Genomic DNA, 19,886 nt, shown 5'->3' with positions numbered 1-19,886 from the left:
GATCAGAATACTAAAAACAAACTCAGGGCACATATCTCTGCCTTTGTAAGTCAACATTAAGTGAGATCCTGCCACATGGGAGACGCTGTTTGGGCACTACACTCAGTCTTCAACAGCCCCCAGTGAAGTAGCCACTGCTTGGTGATTAAGCAGTTTACCTAACTAAGTGTGTTCAACAATGTAAACAGAAGCCTCTGGATTTACTGCCTGCCCCAAAGCCCTGCTCTGTGCATTCCATCACTCCTTATAAACAACCGTGCTGCTTTTATAACTTCTGGTCAGCACCCCTCAGCTGACAACTATAAAGCAGTATAAATAAATACACACATAATCCTTTTAATATGTGCTTTACTCTTTGAAATCACAACAGGGTTGATGATTGAGAGTGGGAAAGTGGTTAATGGGGAGTTTTTCAACTAAGTTTTTAACATAGGTATTGAAAAATATTCTCCAAAACAGTGATAAAATAGTCTATTGTTCTTCACCTAAATGTTAATTTCTCTATCGAGCTTTAGGAAGCTAAGACATATTTTAAATTCTCAAACATCAAGATAAACAGCTTCTGGGCCAGCAAGAACGATCAGTGGGTAAAGGAACCTGCTGCCAAGCCTGACTGCCTACCTGAGTTCAATCCTCAAGACCCCTGTGGTGGAAGGAGGGAACCAACTCCCTCAGTTGTCTTCAGACCTCCACATGTGCACCATGGCTCATCCAAGGCTCATGGGTGCACACACACACACATTAGATAAATAAAAATGTAATTAAATTTTTTAAAAAGAGAAGGTACCTCCCTTAAATTTGGGAGATCGACTTAGTGACTCTTTCAACTAGCTGGTTAGGACCCACAAAGCTGCTTCAGCACCTTTCTGTGAAGGAATACATCAGAGCCAGCTTACTCCCGGATAGATGGTCTATTAAACTGCCTCAGTGTTCTCCTTCTCCAACATGACCATCAGTCACACACACACACACACACACACACACACACACACACACACACACACACACACGGGGCTGGGAGCTGGGGGCACAACAGGACAACAGACATGGGACTGACAACTTGTCTCTCCAAATCTAACTTTTTAATGCTACACTACCACCACACCTTGAATGTATCCCTCTGTGTTATTCTTCACATCCTTCTGTGAACACAAAAAGTATCAACCCTAACTGTTCAATGTTTGAAAGGGAAGCTACACTGGATACCTAATGCCTCACCTCTCTACCTTTCTCAAAGAAGGCTGAATCTAAGCTGTTTCCTTTGTCCACAGTACAATGTTTCTCCTTCCCTCCAAAACCATGCTCTGCAAACACACACACACACACACACACACACACAACATTTTTACACATAAAAGTGAAAACACTACAGCAAGTTATCAATCACTAGAAATTCGAATACAATGAAACAACCTTGATTCCACACAAGTTTTCCTTGAACTTTTCAATATAGCCTTGTTCTGCTTTCTGACTTACAAAATAAGGTCATATGTAGTGATGAAAATTTTTAAATTGTATCTAATAAAAAAAATGTTGGATGTGTTCGTTGGTGGTGGTGCACGTTTTTAATCTCAGGAGGCAGAAGCAGATGGAACTCTGTGAGTTCAAGACCAACCTAGTCTACAAGAGTTAGTTCCAAGGCAGCCTCCAAAGCCACAGAGAAACCCTGTTTTGAAAACCCCAAAACAAAAAAAGTTGGATATCATGGAGCTAAGGACAAGAGCTGAAAAATAACAAAAGTTCCACCTGCCAGATTTTGAGCCAACACATTCATCCATTTGGCAAGTATAGAGTAACTACAGTGTGTGTACTCATCTAGATCTCAGAAGATGGAGGGCTAACAGGGATGCCAATCTTTGTCCACAAAAAGGTGCCATTCTGTGGAGGGACAAAAGCTAAGAATAAAAGTGATATCATGGTTGACAAAATTAGCACCCAAACCCCATTATACACAAAAGGCTGAAGTTAAATAAATAAGCTTCAAGAGTAAAAGACTAGATCATTACATTTAGAATTCAGTGAACTCAATGGACAGTTATAAATGGGAAGGGAACATTACAGTGTTGGTTATGCAAGAAACATTTGAGTCACAGACCCTGCTGGGCACTGGAGTCTTGAGTGCCTAACCTCATACAGCTCTAGTCAGGAACAGCAAACAGGAACAGGGCAGGGACAGTGTAGTAGCTGTGTATTATGGGTCCTCTTAGGAAGGGGCGTGGCAGCCTAGATGTGGAAGGACAGGGACAGTCACTCTTTCCTCTGGGTACCACCCAAACTGTCTTGAAGGATAAACAGGCTTTCTCGGACCAAGAATGGAGGGGAGAAGAACGGGAGGATGTTGTTCTGTGAAAAGGGAACAGCACATGCAAATGAGTGCCTGCAAGTGTTTCCCTAACAAGGGTCAGAATCATAGCACAGCTATGCTTGGTTAACCTGGGAATGACATGACCAATGGTATTTTGGGAGCTTCACTCTGGTTTTGGAGAAAAGACTACTCATATGGAAAACTGGGAAGAAATTAGAAGACTACATCAAGTGATAATGACAATGATCCAAATTCAGAAGCAATAAGGTGCCAAGAAATTGGACCCAGCGGATGTAAGAGAATCAAGAGCTCTAAAGATTCACTAGGCAGAAACAGATGATAAAGTGTCTGGGAAAGTGACAATGGCAGTGACAAGCAGAGTCTAAGAACAAAGAAAACAAGCAGATCCAGGAATGGGGTAAAGGAAAGATGTGATTTGTTTGAAAATGAAAGCAGCTTACTCAGTATCCTGAGCATGAAGTAGACATCTCTTTCTAAAACTGTAGCTCAGAGCAAGATTCCTAGGTGCTGGGAGCAGGCTCAGGGAATAAGAGTACTCACTGCACAAGCATGAGGGCTTAACACAAATCCCCACCATAACGGAAAGCCAAGACCAGCCAAGCACACCTACAACCCCAGTATGATGGGCGGGGTGAGGGCAAAGTGGAGCAGGGGGCAGAGACATGAGGATCAACTATCTGGGACTCGATGGCTGCCAGCCTAGCCACAGGTTCAGTGAAAGAGTATCTCAGGGGAACACAGAGAATTACAGGCAAAGAACAGACACTGGATAGCCTCTTCTATCTAGTTTCCATGTACCCAGAGATAGACAGACAGACAGACAGATGACATAAACACATACATAAATAAAACTATTTTAATGTTAAAGAGATCTTTAGTTGATAAAGTGACAGAGTTGGATCCCCAGACCAATGTAAAGAAGACAGGTGGGGTGACACATGCTTTTATAATCTCAGTACTAAAGAAGTGGACACAGATGGTTCCCTGGGGCTCACTGGTCATCATCCAGCCTAGTTTAGGAAGTGAGCTGCAGGCTCAAAACAAGACAAAATCCTAAGGAATAATAGCTGAAGTCTCTCTCTCTGTCTCTCTCTCTCTCTCTCTCTCTCTCTCTCTTTCTCTCTCTCTCTCTCTCTCTCTCCCTCCCTCCCTCCCTCCCTCCCTCTCTCTCTCTCTCTCTCTCTCTCTCTCTCTCTCTCTCTCTGTCTCTCTGTCTCTCTCTCTCACACACACACATTCAAATTCTTGTTTTTTTATTTTTAAAAAATTTTATATGTACAGGTGTTTTCCCTGCATATATCCCTATGTACCATATGCATGCAAATGCCTACAGTGACCAGAAGAGGGTATTAGATTCTCTGGAACTGGAGTTACAGATGATTGTGAGTCACCAAGTGGGTGTCAGGAACTGAACCTGAGTCCTCTGCAAGAGCAGTAAGTGCTCTTGACCACAGTGCCATCTCTCTGATCCCTGAAAGTTTTGGTTTTTTTATATCATAGAGAATTTTATGAATTTCTGTATTTTGAGTGTTGTTGTTTGTCTAGATTTGGTTTTGATTTTGGAAGACAGGTGTTCTGTTTTTAATTAATTCCTTATTTATTTAATGTATATAGGTGTTTTGTCTTCATGTATGTCTGTGCCTGGTACCCATAGAGGTTAGAAAAGGGCATCAGATCCCCTGAAACTAGAGTTATGGACAGCTGTGAGCTGCCTTGTGAGTATAGGGAATTGAACCTGGGTCCTCAGGAAAAGCAGTCAGTGGTCCTAACCAATAAGCCATCTCTCCAGCCCCTTGTCTTGTTTTGAAACCAGGTCTCACTGTGTAACCTTGGCTGGTCTGGAAGTCACTATGTAGACGGAGTGGCCTTAAACTTGCAAGTGCTAGAATATAGATGTGGTCACCATGCCCAGAGAATTTCTCCGTTTTAAACAAATTTGGGCAGCAGTCAGCCAGAAACAATCTCAGAATGTTGCTGGATTTGGCCACTACTTGCTGGAAGGAACCCCTTTCAAAGGAAGCAGAGAAATGCAACACAGCTAATTTTCCTGAAAAACATACCTCACATTTACAATTTGGGGTGTTATGAACTTTTAGAGGCAGCACAGTAAGTTGCTATGTTGAGGAAAGCCCAAATACGAACCCAGATAACAACTATCCTGATATTGTGCAAGTAGAGATCTGTAACAGGGAACCTCCCTCATTCTCTGGCCTCTGACCCAGTCAGGGACTTCCCATCAGAGCCAATGCAGGGACTATCCCACAGTCTAGTGACTGCTCTGGGGTAAAGAACCTGGCTTACTGGTGCCTTTGGTAGAAGAAGCTGAGTCTGCTTAACCAGTCCCTCTGGGCTTCTCTTGTCTTTCACGGTATCCTGTCCTCAGGGGTTCAAATTTTGTTCTTCCCCATACCACAAGCATGCCAGGCAAGGCCTGGAAGGAAGGATTGCAGCTGGCCAGCTCACCACTAACGGTCATACCAGCCTCTTCCACAGATGATGTTGGTGATGGCAATTGGAATTTATTTAAAATGCTATGCCAGCAGAGTCTAGATGCTTCCTATTAAGTACCTTAGCCTGTTTTGTGCTCCAATAATAGAATAACATGAACTGGCTGCCAGGGCCGCATACTAGAGAGACAGTGTCTAAAAACTCCAAAAGAATCTAATAGATGAACTTTGGGGAAATAAATCCAAAGCATAGCATTAAGCCCTTCCACCTGTCCAGTTGAGGAAATTTAGTAACTAAGATTTTAAAACATTCACACAAATGTTGAGTGTAGTAAGGCTTGTATTTGAGTAGAGTGCCTCACTCAGTGTACATTAGTCTGCCTTTTAACTGTTTTAATAAGTCACACAGCCTGCAATAAGAGACTGAGAAAAGAGTGGAAGAGAGTGAAATCTCCATCTTCCATTGAAGGATAGTTGTAGAAGCCTAGTTCGAAAATTCAAAATATAGACATATTGGCATATTATCTTAAAATATAAAGATAAGATAACCATGAGAAATAAATGAGTTAAAAAGCCATTGCCTTTCTAATAGGAGTGCCAAAGAGGGAGAACATGGCAGGAGAATGCCATTCTTGCATTATAAGCTCTCTAGAAGGCTGATCTTTTATACTAAAGGTATAAACAATCAATAATCATAAAAATTAACTTTAGCAAGCAGGAGAGATGGCTCAGTGGTTAAAGACACTTAGTGTTCTATCAAAGGACTGGATTTACAATGCAGCACCCATTCTCAAATGCCTCCAGCTCCAAGGAATACAATCCCACCTTCTGGATTACTTGAGTATGAGCATGTGCACACACACACACAGACACACACATGTGCAGTGTGCACATGCATTCACATAAAATAAAAATTAATTTTATGAAGAAAACTGACACCAACATTAGTGAAACCAATCAAGGTATATGACCAAGTCTTTAAAATCACATAAACACAGCAGTAAAACTAGCAAATAGCACATAGAGAACACTACTGCAAAAGAGTCATAAAAATCTGTCTCAAGATTGGAAACTATGATCACAATTCTTAGGAAAAGATTGAATTTGTAGATCAAGTATACAAGACACAGGCAGATTCCCTAAGGCAAGTCAGAGCATAGCTTCCTGGGCTGGGGAAGATGTGGGAGGCAACAAAAGTTCCATGCTCATAACAGGTCTATCTTAGTCGCAATCATAGTTTAATTACTAACTGGCCAGAACCCTTGAAAGCCAAAAGAAATTACTCCTGTAGTAATGAGGGTATTTGCAAAGCTAAACTAGTAACACAGGAAACTGAAGAAAAAGCCTAACTGTACTGATAGATAGGCTGCTTTGTGGAATTTCAGAAAACCATAAAGCTTTATCTTGCTGTTCCTTCATAACAGCATGTGCTACTTAAAATTTCAGAGGGAATATTACACCTTACACGGCTTAGAGGCCAGCGGGGTTGTTTGAGGCAGCTACAGTGTTCTCGACTTCAAGAGGGTGGTGAGGGCTGCTTACTTTCAAAGGGGTTTACCCAAGTACAAGTAATAGAAGTAGGTCTAGGATAAATTCCAAGGTAAACTTTCTGTTAATCTCAAACCACTGTCCTTCCATACCCCAACACAAAGCTCAGTAACATTTATTAAGAGCAAACACTATTTCAGAGATGTATATGTACTGGTTGCTCTTGTCAAGACAGTTCAGGCTCATAACATCTGCACCACCTCTGCAGCCCCACAATGTCTTCTTGGTAAAGATGCTCATTATCATTCTTGAAACTACATTTAGCTGGGCGGTGGTGGCGCACGCCTTTAATCCCAGCACTCGGGAGGCAGAGGCAGGTGAATCTCTGTGAGTTCGAGGCCGGGCTGGACCAACAGCCTCCAAAACAATACAGAGAAACCCTGTCTCGTAAAACCAAAAAAGAAAAAGAAAAAGAAAAAGAGAAACTACATTTATGCCTCGTGCATTCCTGTACATACATAAGTTTTATACCTTCCTATACCTACACAGTAAAGTGATAAAATACCGTTGCTTGTGAACATTAACAGCTCCTAACCTTGGTGTGAAGTGGGAAACCAGAATCAGTCACTCCCTCTGCATTGCTTTTTATTTTCTTTTATTTTTTGCCTTTCTGAGAAATCTTCCTGCCTCAACTCCCATGGACTAAAGTTGTTATGGGCAGGCATGCCTGCAACCAAGTCCAGTGAAAACGCTCATTTTGCTTACATGTGGCTTTTCAGAGATTTGTGGCAAGCTCTGCAAAGCTCCTGGATTTCCTCCCTGAGGTAACTTGAAAGGGAAAGGAGGATAAAGAATTTAATTCCAGTGTTGGTCAGATCTTAAAGAGAACCAACAAAAAAGATATCAAAAAGAAAAGAAAAGAAAAAAGAAAACCCAAAGGGCCAGGCACACAACCACCAACTCTGCATACACAGCTGTCACTAAGTGTTTGCAGCAACTCTGCCAACAAGGAGCAGTGACTACATTTCACTGGCAAGATAGGCGAGGTTCACAGTGACTGAATCTCCAAACAGCCACGGAGATAGTTAGTAAGAGAGCAGGCACAGTCGGTTCTCTGAAGATTCACTCACCAAATGGATCAAATGTATTGATTTATCAGTGGCAGAGGAATGATTTGGGGGTTTAAAAAGAATTCTTTTCTAAGCAAACCATCCTGGTGAACAAAACAACTATATTACAGGTTCAAGACCAGGAATTACAGTCTTAGTTGTACTATCATACTTCCCAGCACAAAATATTCCTGCCATCCTCACAAAGGCAACCATTTATTCATTCCAGTTCTTGCTAAGCAAGATTTTCTGAATTCTACACACATTTAACAATGTATTACTTTTATTATTAGAAAAAATCTGACATGTCTTATGCTTCACCATAAGGCAGGTGGTGCTTTGCATGTCCCTGGAATAACATTATGAATGTCCTTGTTCAATATTTCACCACTGATAAGTAACCCTGTCAGGATGCAAAGACAGCCATAATCAAGATCGTGTTCTTAGCTACTTACATTTCTTCTGACTATTCTACATCCTTTAGCTGGAATTGGGGTGACTGTGAGGCATGAGAACACATACAAATCCTTCAAATCCATGTAAAAAGCCAGGCATGGTCACATGCATATCTGTAAACCCAGCTGTAGAGGGAATGCGGACAGGAGAACCACTGGAACTCCAGGGTTCAGTGAGAGACCCTCTCTCATGGGAACAAGGTGGAGAGCAATAGAGCAGGACTTACCTCATGTACAAGTGTAGGTGTGCACACTCACACATGCTCATGGTGGGGAAAAGCTAGTCAGTTATCATAGCAGATAATACATGTTTCAGAGAAAAAACAGCATGTGAATGTAGCTAAATGGAAGCCACATCTAAGGCAGAGAGTGGTCTGTATGTGCTGGTAAGTGGCAACAGTTAAAGCGAGGGGCTTTCTGTATGGTAAACCTGCAGGCTTCCCAGGTCAGGTTCATACCCATGGCACCAAAGAGACCCAGTACTAAGAATACAATAGTGGTCATCCAACTAGAGCTCCCCCAAAACATACAGGTCATCCACATGCCCCCGCTAAGCATTTTTACATGCAAATACAAAGGAAATGGCAATGGTAGAGGAGAGATTCACTGAAGACTGTCAGCTGTCTAATTCAGCTGGATAATTCAGCTGTCTTCCAGAGGCCACATCCACAATTACTACATTTGCTTTGAAGTCTGCAGGTGCAGCAGAACATTGTCTGGCATGCATGAAGCTGTGGGTTTTATCCCTAACACCACACACACACACACACACACACACACACATATACAAAACAACAAAAACCCTGACTTTTACTGGTGTTGTACAGAATTAACAGATTTCTGCTTTCTTCCTGCTTTTACTGAAGTTATCTTGTCATATCTAAAGGACTAGGAGAAAAAGTTGGAATTGGAATCAAGCAAAATGGCTCGTCAGATGAAGGTGCTAGCCACCAAATCTGACCACCTGAGTTCCATCCCCAGAGCCCACAGAGAAGAAGCAGAGCACCACATCATACGTGCACATGCATGTATTCATGCCACACACATGCATGCATGCACACTTTAAAAACTAAGAAAAACAAACTTAGAGAGAGTTGGATCAGGGAAGTTGTCGGTGATGTCCTGAACATGGGATCTCATCCTAAGGGTTCTGTCATGGAAGCATTTGAATACTTTAAGCCCAGTACACAACAGGTCTGTTTGAAATTCTAAAACCACCTTTAGCTAAACTAAATTTGCATACAGAGTAACAGTTTTAGCACAATATTCGTTAAGCATTTTATTCTTGCACCCTGTTAAAATTATTAAACATAAAGTCATTGACAAGACCAAACTGCTGATAACTCTGGCAAACTGTGTGCACTGTCTACTGTTAAAGTTTAACCACAATTAAAACACACTCTGGGGGACCGCACTTCCTCTTCTCTGAGCGCCCCACCAGCTTGTTAGCAGTAACACATGAGCTCTCAATCACTGTATTTTTCCATTTCCCTCGGCTTCTTGGAAGCCTGACAGACTGTCTGGAAAGATGAAGTTTCCAATGTCCAAACACACAGCTGCTCCTTCCAAGGCCAGATCCAAAACTGACGTGGGCTGCCTGGTAAGCATCATCCCTATCAATTATGAATGCCTTGTAACCTTTGCATAGCCCAATCTTTTCCTTTTCACTGGAGACTGCTTAACTCCAAAGTCTGTTATCTTAAAAAATGCTAAATGGAAAATGAGTAGCTGTCTCATGACCACTTATAAATGATATACACACAGACAAAAGAGACCTGGAAATGAGTATTTAGAATGTCAGGGTAAAGATTTTTCTTGATTCTCAGATCTACTACTGTTTAATAAAAACAAAACAAAACTGAAGAGGTAACCACAGTCAGTCATCTTAAAGACCCTACTACAACAGACAACACATTTACTGTGAGGAAGCAAAGTTCAGTTCCACGCTGGATAATCAGCCTTCCGTAATGTTTCAGTTCTGTGGCCTACAAATGACTCTCAGAATGTATGCGAACAGTGTGTTGCTATAGAACTGACTTCTATATTTCTTCTATTTATTGATTAAAAATTTTTTTTGGTTTTTCGAGACAGGGTTTCTCTGTGTAGCTTTGTAGAGCAGACTGGCCTCAAACTCTGCCTCCTGAGTGCTGGGATTAAAGGCGTGCACCACCACCCCCAGGCTCAAAACTATTTTCAAGGGACTATAGTTGTGGCTCTGTTAAGAGCACTGAATGTTCTTGCAGAGGCTCAGTTCCCAACAACTCCAGCAGTTTACAACCACCCATAACTCCAGTCCAGGAGGATCAAACACCCTCTTCTAGCCTCCTTGGTTACCCGACACATGTGCCATACACTCATTATACATGCAGGCAAAGCATTCACATATAAAATAGAAATAAAAATAAGTAAATCTTTAAAGTTTAAAATGTATTATTATTGCGTATGTGTGAGTGTGCGAACAAGCGTGGCATGGCAGGCCTGCAGAGGTCAGAGGACAAATGTTCAGTCAGTTCTCTACTTCTAGGGATCAAACTCATTTCATCTCGACAGTCATCATCATCATTATTTTTAAGACAGCCTCATGTCCTCCCCAGACTCACTCGGTAGCCCAGGATGACTCCTGATCTTCCCCCATCCAGCTTGCAAGTTGTGGAATTAAGAGCTGGAGCACACCAGCATGCCTGGCTGATATTTCCTTAAATAAGCCAGCTGTTACTCCATCGGACAGGCTTCCTTCTCCACAAGGAAGAGCACCATTTCTCCTTATAGGAACATTAAGTAACCAATAAAAATTATCGAACGTATGATTGTGAAGAAACAACCAAGAACATATCCTCTAATAGATGGTTAAACAGGGTTTTGAAGGCTGCTATCACTGACCAACTGTCAGACCTAAGAAAGATTAATTAACCTCGCTTTCTTTATTGTTAAATGGGAACAGATGAAAGAATAATGGGGTACAAGAGCTTGGAACCAGTTCTTAGTAAGCACTCAGTAAATTCGTATTACTGTAATAACTATACAAATCAACAAATCATTGCAAGGTGAATTGATCAGTTCTAATATCTAAACTTACAGGGTGATTCAAAGAAGCAAACTTCTGAGGAGCTAGAGCTCTTGCAGAGAGAACTCACAGGTGTCACTGTCCCTTCCATACTTGGCAGAGATGAGAAGGCCTCAGAGCAAGGCAGCAGCAGCAGCAAGGCAGCAGCAAGGCAGCCCTGCTTATGTTCACCTGGTGGCCAGGGAGAGATGTACGTGGTCCAGTCACCACTGGCCTGGAGCAGCTAGAAGGAGTCATGGTGTCAACGATGACCCTTATCTTCATGTACTAAGTGATCTTGCTTTTTCCTGTCACTCCCCTACTACCTAATGCCTATTTTGTAATCAAGGTTCAGATATTCTCTGCATACCTCCCTACCCTAGGCCACTTTATGCAATTAGAACAAACAGATTCATTCACAGATAGTAAGAACCATAAGTTATTTCATACATAACTATTGAGAATACATGATAAGTATTATCGATTATCAGATTAGTGCACAAGTAGATAAGCAGGAAGGCTGAGTGCTGTGCTAATTGCTCATCTGTCACACACGGAAGGCTCTGAATGACATCAGGAGAAATATGCCTGCTGTGCATTTGTTTCCTTCACTGCTCCTGGCCTAGTGTCTGCTCAACCTGAACACATCACTGCCTTGCTCAAAACGATGGTGCAGAAAAGCCCAACTCTCTACCATTTCTGACAAGCCCCCACACCACCTGGTCTCTACTCTTAACTACTGAGACATTTCACAGGTCCCTGTTTCCGCCACTTTATTCTTCACTATTGTTTAAAGTGCCCACCAATTCCAGAATTGGAGCTACAGCTCAGTCGGTAAAGTACCTGCCCTACAAACATGAGAACTCAGCATGGTGGCAGAACTGGGTGTGGTGGCTGGTGCTTGTAATCTCAGTTCTGTGGAAGCAGAAACAAGCGGATCCATGGAGTCCACTTGCCAGTTAGCCTAGACTAATAAGTAAGCCCAGGGTTCCAATGATAGACCCTTATCAAAAAATGGGGTAGGATAGGGCTGCAGAGATGGCTCAGCAGTTTAGAGCACTTGCTCTTGCAGAGGACCCAGGTTTGGTTCCCAGGTCCATGTGGTGGCTTTCCACCATCCATAACTCCAGTTCCAGTGAATCTAAAGCATTCTTCTGGCCTCTGTGTGCACCAGACACACACATGGTACACATTTATTAGAAAATAAACAAGTTATAAGCCAGCAAGATGTCTCAGCAAGTAAAGGTGCTTGAATTCAATCCACAGGACCCACATGGTAGAGAGAATTGAGTTTTCTGACTTTCACACATGTGCCATGGCACACACAGGCACACACATGAACACAGACCTTAAATAAAACTGCTACAGGACTACTCTGCTGGAAATTGGTAGAGCTGGGCTGGGGAGAATGGTGCACACCTGTAACCCCCAGCACTCAGGAGGTGGAGCCAGAAGAACCAAAAGGTCAAGGTGGGCCTTAACTACACAGCAAGTTTGAGGCCTGCCTGGGTTATATGACACCCTGTGTCTCCAAAAAGCAAAACAAAACAAAAAAACTTGGTAGAGCTGGTCTTACAGTCTGGTTCATATAATCCCTATAAAATGTAACATGTATTCCTAATCATAGTGTTATACTACCTCCAAGCTTGATTTCTTCATGTGATACAAAAACAACCATGTCATCTCACTCAACGGGTTTCTTATGAGAAGCAAATATGTAAAAACAAACTAGAAAGTGCTATGTAGATGTATTACAACATCCTAAAATAGCCACAGACTGCCTAACATGAATCTAAGTAGGTCAAGAAGAAATGTGGTAATTAACAAATTTATCTCATGCTTCATCTCTGGCACAGCTGTCAGTAATGGCATTAATCTCATTAATCTAACACTCCCATACATATTTCAGTCTAAGTTACTATGTATCCTTTCCACCTACCCTTCAACTGCAACTGTGTAAGTCCACAGTATAAGGAGAAATTAGCCAATGGATCAGCATCCACTAAAAAGAAGACCCACCAGGTATGGTGTGCATGACTTTATTACCAGCACTACAAAGCAGGCAGATCTCTGTGAGTTTGGGGCCAGCTTAGTCTACATTGTGAATTCATAACAGCCAGGGCTACACAGTAAAACCCTGTAAGGAGAAAGAAGAAGAGGAGGAAGAGAATTGGGAGGAGGCCAGGGACCACAGAGCACTGTCCCCAACACACATACACAACACTAGACACAGTGGTGGTACATGTCTGTTCCCCACATCACACACACACACACACACACACACACACACACACACACACACACACACACACAGAGTACATGTCTGTTCCTAGCACTCAAGTCTGGGGCAAAAGGATTGAGAGCTTAGAGACTCATCTGGGCTATACATCAAAATCTATCTGCCTGCCTGCCTGCCTGCCTGTCTGCCTGCCTGCCTGCCTGTCTGTCTGTCTGTCTGTCTGTCTGTCTGTCTGTCTCTCTCTCTCTCTCTCTCTCTCTCTCTCTCACACACACACACACACACACACACACACACACACACACACGAATACAGAGAAACTACTGCACTGGTGATTTTAATACAGACATTTAAGACAAACACCTCAAACACACAAGCACACAGCATAAAATACACCTGTGTCTGAGGAAAGTCACACTGCTTCACATTTCTCGCTGCTATGCCTGTCTTCTCTAAGAGTGTAAGGCAAGCGTGACCGATCAGCATCAGTACAGCAGGAGGCAGGACCATGGAGAACTGAAGACCTGTTTATCTCCTAACTTTGCTAGAGGTCTGTTCATCTAGTCAATCTGAACCTTAGCTTCTTCATGTTTATAGAAAGTAGTATTTCAGTATCACAAAGGATAAACTAGCAGGAAAAAGTACAAAGACTTCCTTTTTTATAAAGCATCTGAATAAGTTCTAACAAATATTGAGTATAAATAATAATTGATATTCAAGAATATGGGAAGTTGTAGAAGCTACTTAGCATCATAAATGCCAAGGAAATCACATTCTTCTTAATGTCTAGAAATCCTAGAGTGGATGGGATCTCAAGGCCACTGCCATGGGATGCTCACAAAGAACACCTTGCCAGTGAATGAAGCCGCCCAAACAAGTTTTTCAGTGAAGTTACTGTAGTTCATAATATAATAGTAAATGTGCCATTTGTCTGCAGACTTCACAAGAAGGTAAATGATAACCTCTCCACACCAATACACATTTATTAAAACCTGCTACCACTTCTACAGAGGTTTATTTCCGAATATTCCCATTACTGATAGAGAGGGACTACATGGTTATCAGTAATTTAATAATACTGCTCATAAAGTTGAATATGGTTAAGAACAGAAGAAAGAGCTAAAACAGATTTCATGTATTAAAATGTCATTGGAACCAACAATTAGACTTGCAGTTAAAATTCATTTTATTGATTAAATTTAGGCTATTTTTAACAAAATCCTTCCCTGATTAAATTATTTTCCCAACTCTACTTACATTCCCCCCACACCTGTATTGAGGTTGAGGTAAACCATGTTTAAAGATGTGCCATCCAGTCATGAGCACCTGTCTCACTAATTAACAGACACTGTACGATGGACTGAACTCTGGCAACTATTAATGGATGAAGGAATAACTAACAGCTGGTAAGCAGAATTTATAGGCATTTGCTTTTCCTGTAGAAAGAAAGTCTATAAAGAACATGTTCAACTTTCATGATTTTAGAGACATATGTTTATATCACACTAAAGACTATCTGAGAAATAGAAATACACTACTACTCAAGAGGCTGAGTCAAGACGAGCAGAGATTTGTGACCAACCTGGGCTACACAGCAAGCCTAACTTATAAAAATAAAATTGGCCAGTGCAGAGTGCTTGTCAGGAGCCATGTAGTTTGAGTACAATTTGGCCTACAAAGCAAAACAAAATAATTTTTTGAAGATTACACCAAAAAGTATTGTTCCCTGTCATTCCCACTCAATAACCTAAGCCAGATAAGGTCATAAGGACTTCACAGAGCAAAAGTGTTCTTCGGCACTCAATAAGGGCTGAAAACGCAGGGCCCCCATCACCCAACCCTGAATTACTTCTAGCCAAATAAAGCCCACTACTCATCAGGACCCCCTCCTCCGATATCATAAAATCACCCTGGATCTCCAGCCTCCTCCTCAGGCCTTCACAAGGTTGACGGGCTCTCCACTGCCCATCTAACAACCCCAGCAGTACAACCTGCACCCAACCACCCCGACTCCTGCCTGTGGCGCTGGCTTTCTTGCTCCTTCTGGGACTACCGATCCCATCTAGGGCTTCCTGGAAATGACTAAGGGAGGAATGAAAGCACGTGTTGTCCTGATGTATCATCACACAAGCCTCCTTCAGGTTAGAAAGGATGGAGCAGAGCTCCCAGAAGTCAGTGTGGAGGAGAGCAAAGACCTAACTCTACCACCCAAGGCAACACCTCCACCAAGGCACACCTCAGACTTTAGCTGTCCCTTCAGTCAAGCCCTTATTCAGAGCTCTCACTGTCTCAGTGAGTGGACACAAAGTCAGACAAGTGAGAGGATCTAACAAGCCAAATAGCGAGCAAAAACTCTCAGCCAAAGGGTTTTCCACAGTCAATTCTAAGTTACACTCTGTAGAAGGCAGCTGATACCAGAGCAAGACCCTTTAAGGCAGCAAGTGCTGAGCTCCACTGACGCATCCTTCAGCGTGGATGTGAATTACACAAGGAAATAAATAATTGATCCAGAAAGCAATGAGAGGATGATAGGGAAAGGATTCTTTTACACTCTACTAGACTTCTTCCAAGTTTGGAAGCAGTCTTGCTGTTAGGATTACCATGCACAGTTAAACATCAGAGATTATTCTTGACAGAGAAGACAGGACAGATAAGGGGGGGAGGGGAACAAAGGCTCCAAAAACCAAGTTCCTATTGAACATGGCGCCACCAGCCTGATGAAATGATGATAGGGGGCAGAATGGGATAAAACAGAAAAGCTCATGAGAATAAAAGCAAACACAGGAAGTAATGAGATCCAGATCACACTTGGCTCCAAGATGAAGCTGATCTTTCTAAAATGAAAGTTAATAATGCAACAAGCAAGACAAGTGTAAAGACATTATACTGAGTAGGTAACATGGCATTTACTATCCAGATGGGATGGTTCATAATGAGGACAAACAGAGGGTAAATACCAGCAACAGTATCCAGTGACTGTGCTGAGCACCCCTCCCACCTGGACCAGAAACCACCAGTTCTCTCTAGGGAAGCAGGAAGCCTGAGCTGAGCTGAGCGTGGTGAGAACAGGAGCCCTCACCTGAACCAGGCGCTAGTGTGCATCAAGGGGCTGCAGCAAGAGGCTCTCATACCCTGGCAGCTTTAAAAGTCAGGGCTTCTCCCTTGCCAGCCCACTGTGGAGAAAGGCGTTCTCATGGGCAACCAAGCCATTTTTAAAGTTTCTCCTGTCTGGAAAAACCCAGCCCCAACTATGGTCAGAGTTCCTTTAGAGTAACAGGCACCAGGGCTTCCACCTCAGGTCACTTTTTACTTCTGTGTTTGTGTTTGTTTGTCTGAAGGAGGGTTCATGCCAGGGCGTAGTTGAGGAAGTCAGAGGACAACTTGCAAGAGTCACTCTCTCCTTCCACCATGTGGGCTCTAGAAATGGACTCAGGCCATCAGGTTTGGCAGCAGGCACCTTCTCTTGCCATCTCACCAGCCACCAATTTTGTTTTCTTGCAGTACTGGAGATTAGACCCATGGGAAGTGCTTTACCACTGAGCTATATTCCTGGCTCTGGGTCCCTCTTTAAAATCCCAAAGCTTATTGGTCTTTGACTATGAAGCTGTCTTAGAGTTTCTATTGCTGTGATGAAACACCATGACCAAAAAGCAAGTTGGGGAGGAAAGGGTTTATTTGACTCACACTTCCACATCACTACTCATCATCAAAGGCAGTCAGGACAGGAACCACAACAGGGCAGGAGCTGGAAGGCAGGAGCTGATGCAGAGACCCTAGAGAGGAGCTGCTTACTGGCTTGCTCCTCATGGCTTGCTCACCCTGCTTTCTTATAGAACCCAGGATCACCAGCCCAGGGATGGGAGTACCCACAATGAGCTAGGCCCTCCAACATGAATCACTAATTAAGAAAATGCTCTTCAGGCTTGCCTGCAGCCTGATCTTCTGGAGGCATTTTCTTAATTGAAGTTCCTCCTCTCAGATGACTTTAGTTTGTGGTCAAGTTGACATAAAATTGTCCGGTGCAGCAACTAAGGTGAGTTCCAAAGAATGCCAAGAAGTAGACTAAAAGTTAATAGGGTTCCAGACCTGTGAGGGCAGAACACATAGGCTGCCAATGAGGGGTGAGCAGAAGGGCTATTACACAGGAGGGCTTTGATGGGTGGTCCCTAGGAGTACTATTACACAGGAGGGTTTTGATGGGCAGTTTTCATTGTCAACTTGACACAATCTAGAATCACAATTAAAAAAAAAAAAACTGACCAGAGCAAATTAGTCTGTGGGAGATTTTCCTAACTGAGTTAATTAGGTGGAGAACCCATCTGACTGTGGGTAGCAGCACTTCAATGAAGGGGAAGACAAAGGAGTCAACTGAGCACAGCATGCATCATCAATCATTGCTCTCAGATCCTGACTACAGATGTCATGTGACCAACTCCCTCACCTCTAGCAGCTGTGACTTCCCTGCTATGCTGAACTAACTCCCTTCCCTGTGAATTGCTTTTGTCAGGGCATATTGTCACAGCAACAGAAAAGAAACTAAAGCAAGTGCTCAAAACAAACAATAGGGCTGTTTTTCATGGGGGGGGGGGGGCTGGCATAGTGGCATGCACCTTTAATCCCAACACTTCAGAGGCAGCGACAGGCTGATCTCCTTAAGTTCCAGGACAGCTGGGACTACATAGTGAGATCCTGTCTCAAAACAGCAACAAAAGGTTCCCGGACTCCCAAAGTCAAAAACAAAGAAACCAAAAGTCAGAAGGATAGGAAGTAAATTAAGTTCTGGTTGGAAAGGAATCTATCGTGCTTAGACTAAAGCAGTTCTAGAAGAAAATGCCACATACAGCAGGGATATAACGCATGTGCTGGAAATACAGTGCAGATGGTGGTATGACTCAGCTGGCCACAGCTTGCACACAATCCATTTATCATACATCACATTTCATGCATCTTTCCATGACCTGACTACTAGTGGAGTTTATGAATCACTTTGAAACACATCAATATAGTGGCTAGCAATATTGTGCAGGGTCACAAATATAGAAAAATGTTAATTACTAGCATAAATTCCACCATTTCCTCTGTGCTGTGCAAGTCAGTTTTATATGCCACTGTAAGACCACTTATATGTGCAATCACTGAAATTACAGAATACACACACGCACACACGCACACATCTGACAGCTCATTCACAGTGTGTAACTCAAACCATCCAACAGGGAAAAACCCAGTCGGACTAGGGTGTTGGAAGGAGGCAGAGAAGCCACTTCTAAGTCTTAGCTACTGACTCATCTGAAAAAGTGCAGCTCCTTCCTTCCGGGGAGATGAGGAATATTATTTTAACTATGTAAAGGTGCATTACATTTGTTTCTGCTACCTTTGTTAACGATGCAAAGATGTGTTACAGGGGTCAGGAGAGTGAATCAGCAGCTAGCTGACAGGAAGTGGTGGGGGGACTAAGTGTAGTGAGGGTTCTTTAGTGTTAACTGAGCAGAAGGACAGCCCTTTTCTCAGGAGAAGAGGACTCCAGGGGCCAGCTACCCAGTCACACAACCAGCCATGGAGTAAGAAGGAAAGAGGTATATAGAATAAGTCTCCGTGCATTGATTTGGACTGGGTGGCAATCCCCCAAAGACAGAAAAAAAAAATTACCACACTGGAGCTGGAAGGATGCTTCAGTACCACAGGTGCCCAACAAGTGCATGCTGAGGCAGCCCACAGAGTAGGCCACCAGACCACCTATGCATTCCATGGCAAACAAGGATGTCAAGGAGCTGTAACCCTCCATATTCAGACATATTAAGTCCCTGAACCCTGGATGGGTTAGTTCAGTGACCCAGACCCTGCGGTCAGCTGCCTACCAAATTTACAAACACAGCTGCCAATGGTGGAGGTATCCAATGATGCACCCCACAAGACCAAGAGGTTCCAGCATCCTTGACAGCCCAGGTCCTCCCTGCCTCGTGTGACTCATGCGGGAGGTACAGCAGACATGAGGTAGAAGCCAGGAAACACCCTATACGATGAGATTGGTGACTGCCTTAAATGCCATCACAGAGCCTTCATCCAGTAGCTGATAGAAGCAGAAGCAAAGAAACCCACAGCTAAACACTGAACTGAACTCCTGGAATCCAGTTGCAGAGAGGGAGGAGTGATGAGCAAAGGGGTCAAGACCAGGCTAAAGAAACCCACAGAAACAGCTGACCTGAGCAAGTGGGAGCTCACAACAGCTGGGGAGCCTGCCTAAGACTGAACACGGGTGTGTGCATGAACTGACTTTTTGGAGCCCATTCCCTATGGAAGGATACTCTCTCAGCATAGATGGGGGTGGGGGGGATAGGGGGAACAGGCCTTGGTCCTGCCCTAAAGGATGTGACAAACTTTGATGATCCCCATGGGAGGCCTCAGCCTCTCTGAGGAGTGGATGGGGGATGATGGGGAGATGGTGGGGGGATGAGAGAATGGAAGGGATTGATATGTAAAATAAGATTGTTTTTAATTTAAATTAAAAAAAGAAGAAGCCAGGAAACAGCAAACAGGAAACTAACACCAAAAGTCCTTCCTAAGGTGCAGGAGCAAACGGTCCAAATCTACCAGTCCAGACTCCACTGTCCCCGAGCTTTATTACACACCAAGATCAAATATAAAGTTAATAATTGTCAGGTATGGTGACGCGAGCCTTTGATCCTGCCTCTTAGGAAGCAGAGGCAAGTGGATTTCTGAGATTAGGGCCAGCCTGATCTACATAGTGAATGCCACAAATAAAGAGTCAAGATGTTGGG

At 43.1% G+C, this 19,886-nt stretch overlaps 1 protein-coding gene across 1 annotated transcript in view; it reads right to left on the bottom strand.

Annotated features, from left to right (window-relative positions):
* Window positions 1-19,886, bottom strand: part of Slc16a10 (solute carrier family 16 member 10) — a 91,944-nt gene that overhangs the window by 45,631 nt on the left and 26,427 nt on the right. The window lies entirely within an intron of this gene.

Source organism: Mesocricetus auratus, unplaced genomic scaffold, assembly GCF_017639785.1.
Source record: "Mesocricetus auratus isolate SY011 unplaced genomic scaffold, BCM_Maur_2.0 Super-Scaffold_100018, whole genome shotgun sequence".
NCBI classification, from domain to species: Eukaryota; Metazoa; Chordata; class Mammalia; order Rodentia; family Cricetidae; genus Mesocricetus; species Mesocricetus auratus.
The sequence above is the reverse complement of the archived record's forward strand: the minus strand, read 5'-3'. Positions and strand labels throughout refer to the sequence as shown.